The sequence below is a fragment of the Orcinus orca genome, chromosome 7 (genome assembly GCF_937001465.1).
Source record: "Orcinus orca chromosome 7, mOrcOrc1.1, whole genome shotgun sequence".
Classification (NCBI taxonomy): domain Eukaryota; kingdom Metazoa; phylum Chordata; class Mammalia; order Artiodactyla; family Delphinidae; genus Orcinus; species Orcinus orca.
In genome coordinates, this window is record NC_064565.1 from 55,011,630 (window position 1) to 55,021,594 (window position 9,965).

Below are 9,965 nucleotides of genomic sequence, written 5' to 3' on the forward strand. Positions count from 1 at the left end.
TGCCATAGTCCCTCACTGCTGGACCTATAGGTGCTGCCGAGGACCCTGACAGTCCTAGCAAACACTGCAGACTCCCCACAGTGCTCATCAAGGACCACAAATTTGTCAAAGCTGTGGAACCTAGCAGCCTGAGCTGATAAGACATCACATCCCCCCATACTTGAAGCTGCCACATGCTCCAGCACTTGGTGCCCTGCACCTCTAGACCTGGGGTCACAGCATGCTCCAGCATGCCTCCACTTACAGGTAAAGGTCTTTTCTTACTGAAGTTAAATCCATAAAGTCTGAAAGAAATGATTTCTTCAAATGCACAGACACGCACACAAAGCTATAGGGATCACAATGAATCAAGGAAACATGACACCACCACAGGAGTACAGTATACTCAGGAATTGACACCAAAAGAATGGAGATAGATGAATTGCCGGACAAAGATTTCAAAATGAAAACTAAGCCCAGGGCTTCCCTGGTGGCACAGTGGTTGAGAGTCCGCCTGCCGATGCAGGGGACGTGGGTTCGTGCCCCGGTCCGGGAAGGTCCCACATGCCGCGGAGCGGCTGGGCCCGTGAGCCATGGCCGCTGGGCCAGCGCATCTGGAGCCTGTGCTCCGCAACGGGAGAGGCCACAACAGTGAGAGGCCCGCGTACCGCAAAAAAAAAAAGAATAGAAAGGTAAGGCCACTATCCCTGATAAATATAGGTGCAAAAATTCTGAACAAAATACTACCAAACTGAATTCAAGAGCACTTTAAAAGAGTAATACAACATAAGTAAGTGAGATTTATCCCTGGGATGCAAGGATGGTCCAACATTCACATATCAATAAATGGGATATATCACATTAATAGAATGAAAGGCAAAAATCATACGATTATCTCAATAGATGCAGAAAAAACATCTGACAAAATTCAACATCCTTTCATGATAAAATCTCAACAAATTGGGTATAGAAGGAACATAACTAAACAAAATAAAGGCCACATATTATAAATCCATAGGTAACATCATACTTAACATTGAAAGATTAAAGGTTTTCCTCTAATATCAAGAACAAAACAGGGATGCCCATTCTCATCACTCCTATTATAGTATTAGAAGTCCTAGCCAGAGCCGTTAGACAAGAAAAAGAAAGAAAAGGCATCCAAATTCAAAAGGAAGAAATAAAATTGTCCTGTTGCTGATGACATGATATTGTATATAGAAAATCCTGGACTTCACCAAAAATCTGTTGGAACTAAAAAAGAGTTTAGTAATGCAGGATACAAAATCAACATACAAAAATTACTTGTATTCTATACATTAAAAATGAACTATCTGAAGAAAAAATAAAACTCCAATAGCATCAAAAATGATACTTAGGAATAAATTTTTTTTTTTTTTTTTTTTTTTGGCAGTACGTGGGCCTGTCACTGTTGTGGCCTCTCCTGTTGTGGAGCACAGGCTCCGGAAGCGCAGGCTCAGCGGCCATGGCTCACGGGCCCAGCCGCTCTGTGGCACATGGGATCCTCCTGGACTGTGGCATGAACCTGCATCCCCTGCATTGGCAGGCGGACTCCCAACCACTGCGCCACCAGGGAAGCCCACTTAGGAATAAATTTAACCAAGGAAGTGAAAAATCTATATGCTGAAAATGACAAGACATTGATGAAAGAAATTGAAGACTCAAATCAATGGAAAGATATCCATGTTCATAGATCAAAAGAGTTAAAACTATTAAAATGGTTTTACTTCCCAAAGCCGTCTATAGATTCAATGCATTTCCATCAAAATTTCAATGGCATTTTTCACAGAAATAGAAAGAATAATCCTAAAATTCATATGAAACCACAGAAGACCCCAAACAGATAAAACAATCTTGAGAAAGAGCAGAGCTGGAGGCATCACTATACTACAAAATTATAGTAGTCAAAAGAGAATTATATTGCCTTAAAAAAGACACACAGACCAATGGAATAGAATCGAGAGCCCAGAAATAAGCCCATGCACATATGGTCAACTGATATTTGACAATGGAGCCAAGGATACTGAAAGGAGAAAGGATAGTCTCTTCAATAACTGGTGCTGAGAAAACTGGGTATTCACTTGCAAAAGAATGAAATTGAATCCCTATCTTACACGACTTACATAATTGTCTTGAAATGGATTAAGGACTTAAGACCTGTAATCATAAAACTCCTGAAAGAAAATATAGGAGGTAAGCCCCTTGACATAGGTTTTGGCAATAATTTTTTGGACATGACATCAAAAGCAGAAGCAACAAAAACGTAAATCAGAAAGTAGGAGTACATCAAACTAAAATCCTTCTGCACAGCAAAAGAAACAATCAACAAAATGCAAAGGTAACCTACAGAATGAGAGAAAATACTTGCAAACTATGTATCTGATAAACAGTTAATATCCAAAATATGTAAGGAACTAATAATTCAATGGCAAAAAAATCCCCAAAACATCTGACTTAAAAATGGGCAGAGAATTTGGACAGATATTTTTCTAAAAAACACATGAATGACAAACAAGTATGTGAAAAGTTGGTTAACATCACTAATCATTAGGAAAATGCAATGTAAACCACAATAAGATATCACCTCATAACTGTTAGAATGGCTATCATCAAAAAGAAAAGAAAAAATGAATTCTGATGAGGATGTGAAGAAAAGGGAATACTGTTGCCTTGCTGGGTGGGAATGTAAATTGGTGCAGCCCCTCTGGAAAACATTATTGAGGTTTCTCAAAAAAATTAAAAGTAAAACTCACATATGATCCAGCAAATTCACTTCTGGGTATATCTCCAAAGGAAATGAAATCACTATCTCAAAGAGATATGTGTACTTCCATGTTTAATGCAGCACTATTCACAACAGCCAAGACATGGAAACAACCTAAGTGTCAACTGATGGATGAATGGATAAAGAAAACGTGGCAAATATATCTATAGCAGAATATTATACGGCCATAAAAAGAAGGAACCCTGCCATTTACAACAGCATGGATGGACCTTGAAAGCATTATGCTAAGTGAAATGAATCAGAGAGAGAAAGACAAATACTGTATAATCTCGTATGTGAAATCTGAAAACGCTGAACTCATAGAAATTAGAATGGTGGTTGCCAAGGGCTGAGGGGTAGGGGAAATGAGAAGATGTTGGTCAAATGCTACAAACTTTCAGTTAAAAGATGAAAAGTTCTGGTGATCTAATGTACAGTGTGGCAATTATAGTTAATGATACAATATTCTATACTTAAAGGTTGCTATGAGAGTAGAGTTTTAATATTCTCACCATAAGAAAAACTACAAAATGGTAATCACGTGAGGTAAAGGATGTGTTTACTAACCTTATCTGGTAAACATTTCTCAGTATACACACACACACACACACACACACACACACACACACACACACACACACACGTATCAAACTGCCTCACTGTCCACCTAAATTTATTCATTGTTATATGTCAATTATATTTTAGTATAGCTGAGAAAAAAGAATAATCAGTACTGTAATATTATAGTAACTCACATTCTAAAGTCTACTTAATGAAGTTTTCTTCCAGACAGCAATATTTTCTCCGATTTTAATATAGTTTGAAGCATTTTCTTATACGGCTTGGCCTCTGTAGAGGGCAGTTTGGTATTACTTTTTAATGATTAAGAATACACAATCTTGGGCTTCCCTGGTGGCGCAGTGGTTGAGAGTCCGCCTGCCGATGCAGGGGACGTGGGTTCGTGCCCCGGTCTGGGAGGATCCCACATGCCGCGGAGCGGCTGGGCCCGTGAGCCATGGCCGCTGAGCCTGCGCGTCTGGAGCCTGTGCTCCACAACAGGAGAGGTCACAGCAGTGAGAGGCCCGCGTAACGCAAAAGAAAAAAGAATACACAATCTTCAAGTATCTTCAGGAATGTGATATGAATTGGGTAGGATGCTACTTACCTAGTCATGTTGTAGTTTTGATTCAAGCTTTTCCAGATCCATTGTTGGAGGCAAGGAAAGCACATAAGTCTCTGAAGTGAGCCCTGGAAAACAAGGTATGATTCACGTTGCTGCCATATTCAGAAAGACAAATGCCACATCATTTTCTATGAATCATTTCAATTGTTTCTGAGCAGGTGACACATGGCAAATAAGCCTTACTCCATAGGAGAGGCCTGTGTTTGCTCCTCTGTGTGCTGGTATCACCGTCCTCCACTTCTCACTTACTGTGGCATAGACACAAATGCGGCCAGGGCAAGTGCTTTGCTGAATTAATCACTTAAAACTTTTTGTTTTGTGTTATTTTTAAAATAAACTAGAAAATATCTTTTTTATGCTGACAAAAGTAACTCATACTTCATTTTTTAAAAATACAAGCTAAAGGTGAAATTCATAAAAGTACAAATATTCAGAAAGCACATCCAAATACCAACAACTAGAGACACTAATGTATGATGTATATGCTTCTACACATTTTTATGAATTTATACACACATGAACTTATAAGAGTTTTAAAGAGTTGAAAAATGGTTAAAATAAGTAGAAGTGTTTTCAAACACACTCCCCTTTTTGGTATTTTCAAATACATACACATACACCCATTCCAATTGCGATTATAAGAACAATACATGAATAGATATGGGAGGGTACTTATGATGAAAATTTTGAATCTCATAGGGGTCTGCCCCAGGACCAGAAGCTGATTTAGTAAATATTTGTAACTGAAAGTTTCTATACACATTTTATTGAAAAGTGCTCCCCTAGGTGGATTAATATTTGGAAGCAAGCCTGTTGATAATTTTGTCTTTGCTACCACTAAGAAGCAGCACACAAAATCCAGCTTCACCCCTCTGTCCACTGGAGTCAAGTAAATTAAATAGTATAGCCTCCATACGTGGGAGCAAGGAGTGGGGACTTTTCACCAGCATCAGTGCCTTCACTGGTGAGAGAGAGAAAGAAAGAGAGAGAGGCATGCAGAGATAACAGAGACAAAAAAGACAGAGACGGAGAGACAAAGAAAATCAGAGAAAGCTCTGTAAGACGAACCATCCACCTCACTAAAAATAACTCAATTTCGTTTCTTTTTATGGCTGAGTAATATTCCATTGAATATATGTGCCACATCTTCTTTATCCATTCATCTGTTGATGGACACTTAGGCTGCTGCCATGTCCTGGCTATTGTAAATAGAGCTGCAATGAACATTTTGGTACATGACTCTTTTTGAATTCTGGTTTTCTCAGGCTATATGCCCAGTAGTGGGATTGCTGGGTGGTATGGTAGTTCTATTTTTAGATTTTTAAGGAACCTCCATACTGTTCTCCATAGTGGCTGTATCAATTTACATTCCCACCAACAGTGCAAGAGGGTTCCCTTTTCTCCACACCCTCTCCAGCATTTATTGTTTGTAGATTTTTTGATGTTGGCCATTCTGACCGGTGTGAGATGATATCTCATTGTAGCTTTTTTTTTTTTTTTTTTTTTTTGCGGTACGCGGGCCTCTCACCGTTTTGGCCTCTCCCGTCGCGGAGCACACGCTCCGGATGCACAGGCTCAGCGGTCATGGCTCACGGGCCCAGCTGCTCCGCGGCATGTGGGATCCTCCTGGACCGGGGCACGAACCCGTGTCCCCTGCATCGGCAGGCGGACTCTCAACCACTGCGCCACCAGGGAAGTCCTCATTATAGTTTTGATTTGCGTTTTTCTAATGATTAATGATGTTGAGCATTCTTCCATGTGTTCATTGGCAATCTGTATATCTTCTTTGGAGAAATGTCTTTTTAGGTCTTCTGCCCATTTTTGGATTGGGTTGTTTGTTTTTTTGTTATTGAGCTGCATGAGCTGCTTGTAAATTTTGGAGATTAATCCTTTGTCAGTTGCTTCATTTGCAAATATTTTCTCCCATTCTGAGGGTTGTCTTTTGGTCTTGTTTATGGTTCCCTTTGCTGTGCAAAAGCTTTGAAGTTTCATTAGGTCCTCTTTGTTTATTTCTGTTTTTATTTCCATTTCTCTAGGAGGTGGATCAAAAAGGATCTTGCTGTGATTTATGTTGTAGTGTTCTGCCTATGTTTTCCTCCAAGAGTTTGATAGTGTCTGGCCTTACATTTAGGTCTTTAATCCATTTTGTGTTTTTTTGCGTATGGTGTTAGGGAGTGTTCTAATTTCATACTTTTACATGTACCTGTCCAGTTTTCCCAGAACCACTTACTGAAGAGGCTGTCTTTTCTCCACTGTATATTCTTGCCTCCTTTATCAAAGATAAGGTGACCATATGTGCATGGGTTTATCTCTGGGCTTTCTACCCTGTTCCATTGGTCTATATTTCTGTTTTTGTGCCAGTACCATACTCTCTTGATTACTGTAACCTTGTAGTATGGTCTGAAGCCAGGGAGCCTGATCCCTCCAGCTCCGTTTTTCTTTCTCAAGATTGCTTTGGCTATTCAGGGTCTTTTGTGTTTCCATACAAATTGTGAAATTTTTGGTTCTAGTTCTGTGAAAATTGCCATTGGTAGTTTGATAGGGATTGTTTTGAATCTGTAGATTGCTTTGGGTAGTAGAGTCATTTTCACAATGTTGATTCTTCCAATCCAAGAACATAGTATATCTCTCTACCTATTTGTATCATCTTTAATTTCTTTCATCAGTGTTGTATAATTTTCTACATACAGGTGTTTTGTCTCCTTACGTAGGTTTACCCCTAGATATTTTATTCTTTTTGTTGCAATGGTAAATGGGAGTGTTTTCTTAATTTCATGTCAGATTTTTCATCATTAGTGTATAGGAATGCTAGAGATTTCTGTGCATTAATTTTGTATCCTGCTACTTTACCAAATTCATTGATTAGCTCTAGTAGTTTTCTGGTAGCATCTTTAGGATTCTCTATGTATAGTATCATGTCATCTGCAAACAGTGACAGCTTTACTTCCTCTTTTCCAATTTGGATTCCTTTTATTTCTTTTTCTTCTCTGACTGCTGTGGCTGAAACTTCCCAAACTATGTTGAATAACATTGGTGAGAGTGGACATCCTTGTCTTGTTCCTGATCTTAGTGGAAATGGTTTCAGTTTTTCACCATTGAGGATGATGTTGGCTGTGGGTTTGTCATATATGGCCTTTATTATATTGAGGAAAGTTCCCTCTATGCCTACTTTCTGCAGGGTTTTTATCATAAATGGGTGTTGAATTTTGTCGAAAGCTTTCTCTGCATCGATTGAGATGATCATATGGTTTTTCTCCTTCAATCTGTTAATATGGTGTATCACATTGATTGATTTGCGTATATTGAAGAATCCTTGCATCTCTGGGATAAACCCCACCTGGTCATGGTGTATGATCCATTTAATGTGCTGTTGGATTCTGTTTGCTAGTATTTTGTTGAGGAATTTTGCATCTATGTTCATCAGTGATATTGTCCTGTAGTTTTCTTTCTTGGTGACATCTTTGTCTGATTTTGGTATCAAGGTGATGGTGGCCTTGTAGAATGAGTTTGGGAGTGTTCCTCCCTCTGCTATATCTTGGAAGAGTTTGAGAAGGATAGGTGTTAGCTCTTCTCTAAATGTTTGATAGAATTCGCCTGTGAAGCCATCTGGTCCTGGGCTTTTCTTTGTTGGAAGATTTTTAATCACAGTTTCAATTTCAGTGCTTGTGATTGGTCTGTTCATATTTTCTATTTCTTCCTGGTTCAGTCTCAGACGGTTGTGCATTTCTAAGAATCTGTCCATTTCTTCCAGGTTGTCCATTTTATTGGCATAGAGTTGCTTGTAGTAATCTCTCATGATCCTTTGTATGTCTGCAGTGTCAGTTGTTACTTCTCCTTTTTCATTTCTAATTCTATTGATTTGAGTCTTCTCCCTTTTTTTCTTGATGAGTCTGGCTAATGGTTGATCAATTTTGTTTATCTTCTCAAAGAACCAGCTTTTAGTTTTATTGATCTTTGCTATCATTTCCTTCATTTCTTTTTCATTTATTTCTGATCTGATCCTTATGATTTCTTTCCTTCTGCTAACTTTGGGGATTTTCTGTTCTTCTTTCTCTAATGGCTTTAGGTGTAAGGTTAGGTTGTTTATTTGAGATGTTTCTTGTTTCTTAAGGTAGGATTGTATTGCTATAAACTCCCTCATAGAACTGCTTTTGCTGCATCCCATAGATGGGATCCCATAATGATCCCTTGATCATTATGTAGTGCCCTTCTTTGTCTCTTGTAATAGTATTTATTTTAAAGTCTATTTTGTCTGATATGAGAATTGCTACTCCAGCTTTCTTTTGATTTCCATTTGTATGGAATATCTTTTTCCATTCCCTCACTTTCAGCCTGGATGTGTCCCTAGGTCTGAAGTGGGTCTCTTGTAGACAGCATATATACAGGTCATGTGTTTGTATCCATTCAGCCAGTCTATGTCTTTTGGTTGGAGCATTTAATCCATTTACATTTAAGGTAATTATTGATATGTATGTTCCTATTCCCATTTTCTTAATTGTTTTGGGTTTGTTATTGTAGGCCTTTTCCTTCTCTGGTGTTTCCTGCCTAGAGAAGTTCCTTTAGCATTTGTTGTAAAGCTGGTTTGGTGGGGCTGAGTTCTCTTAGCTTTTGCTTATCTGTAAAGGTTTTAATTTCTCCAACAAATCTGAATGAGATCCGTGCTGGGTAGAGTAATCTTGGTTTCAGGTTTTTCTCCTTCATCACTTTAAATATGTCCTGCCACTCCCTTCTGGCTTGCGGAGTTTCTGCTGAAAGATCAGCTGTTAACCTTATGGGGATTCCCTTGTGTGTTATTTGTTTTTCCCTTGCTGCTTTTAATATTTTTTCTTTGTATTTAATTTTTGATAGTTTGATTAATATGTGTCTTGGCGTGTTTCTCCTTGGATTTATCCTGTATGGGACTCTCTGTGCTTCCTGGACTTGATTAACTATTTCCTTTCCCACATTAGGGAAGTTTTCAACTATAATCTCTTCAAATATTTTCTCAGTCCCTTTTTTTTCTCTTCTTCTTCTGGGACCCCTATAATTCGAATGTTGGTGCGTTTAATGTTGTCCCAGAGGTCTCTGAGACTGTCCTCAGTTCTTTTCATTGTTTTTTCTTTATTCTGCTCTGCAGTAGTTATTTCCACTATTTTATCTCCCAGGTCACTTATCCGTTCTTCTACATCAGTTATTCTGCTATTGATCCCTTCTAGAGAATTTGTAATTTCATTTATTGTGTTGTTCATCACTGTTTGTTTGCTGTTTAGTTCTTCTAGGTCCTTATTAAACGTTTCTTGTATTTTCTCTATTCTATTTCCAAGATTTTGGATCATCTTTACTATCATTATTCTGAATTCTTTTTCAGGTAGACTGCCTACTTCCTCTTCATTTGTTTGGTCTGGTGGGTTTTTGCCTTGCTCCTTCATCTGCTGTGTTTCTCTGTTTTCTCATTTTGCTTAACTTACTGTGTTTGGGTTCTTCTTTTTGCAGGCTGCAGGTTCGTAGTTCCTGCTGTTTTTGGTGTCTGTCCCCAGTGGCTAAAGTTGGTTCAGTGGGTGTTGTAGGCTTCCTGGTGGAGGGGAGTAGTGCCTCTGTTCTGGTGGATGAGGCTGGATCTTGTCTTTCTGGTGGGCAAGTCCACGTCTGGTGGTGTGTTTTGGGGTGTCTGTGGCCTTATTATGATTTTAGGCAGTCTCTCTGCTAATGGGTGGGGTTGTGTTCCTGTCTTGCTAGTTGTTTGGCATAGAGCATCCAGCACTGTAGCTTGCTGGTCGTTGAGTGGAGCTGGGTGTTGGTGTTGAGATGGAGATCTCTGGGAGATTTTCGCCGTTTGATATTATGTGGAGCTGGGAGGTCTCTTGTGGACCAGTGTCCTGAAGTTGGCTCTCCCACGTCAGAGGCACACCCCTGACGCCTGGCTGGAGCACCAAGAGCCTATCATCCACACGGAAAAAGAGAAAAAGGATAAACAAATATATATCTTTGCTCCCAAAGTCCACCTCCTGAATTTGGGATGATTCGTTGTCTATTCATGTA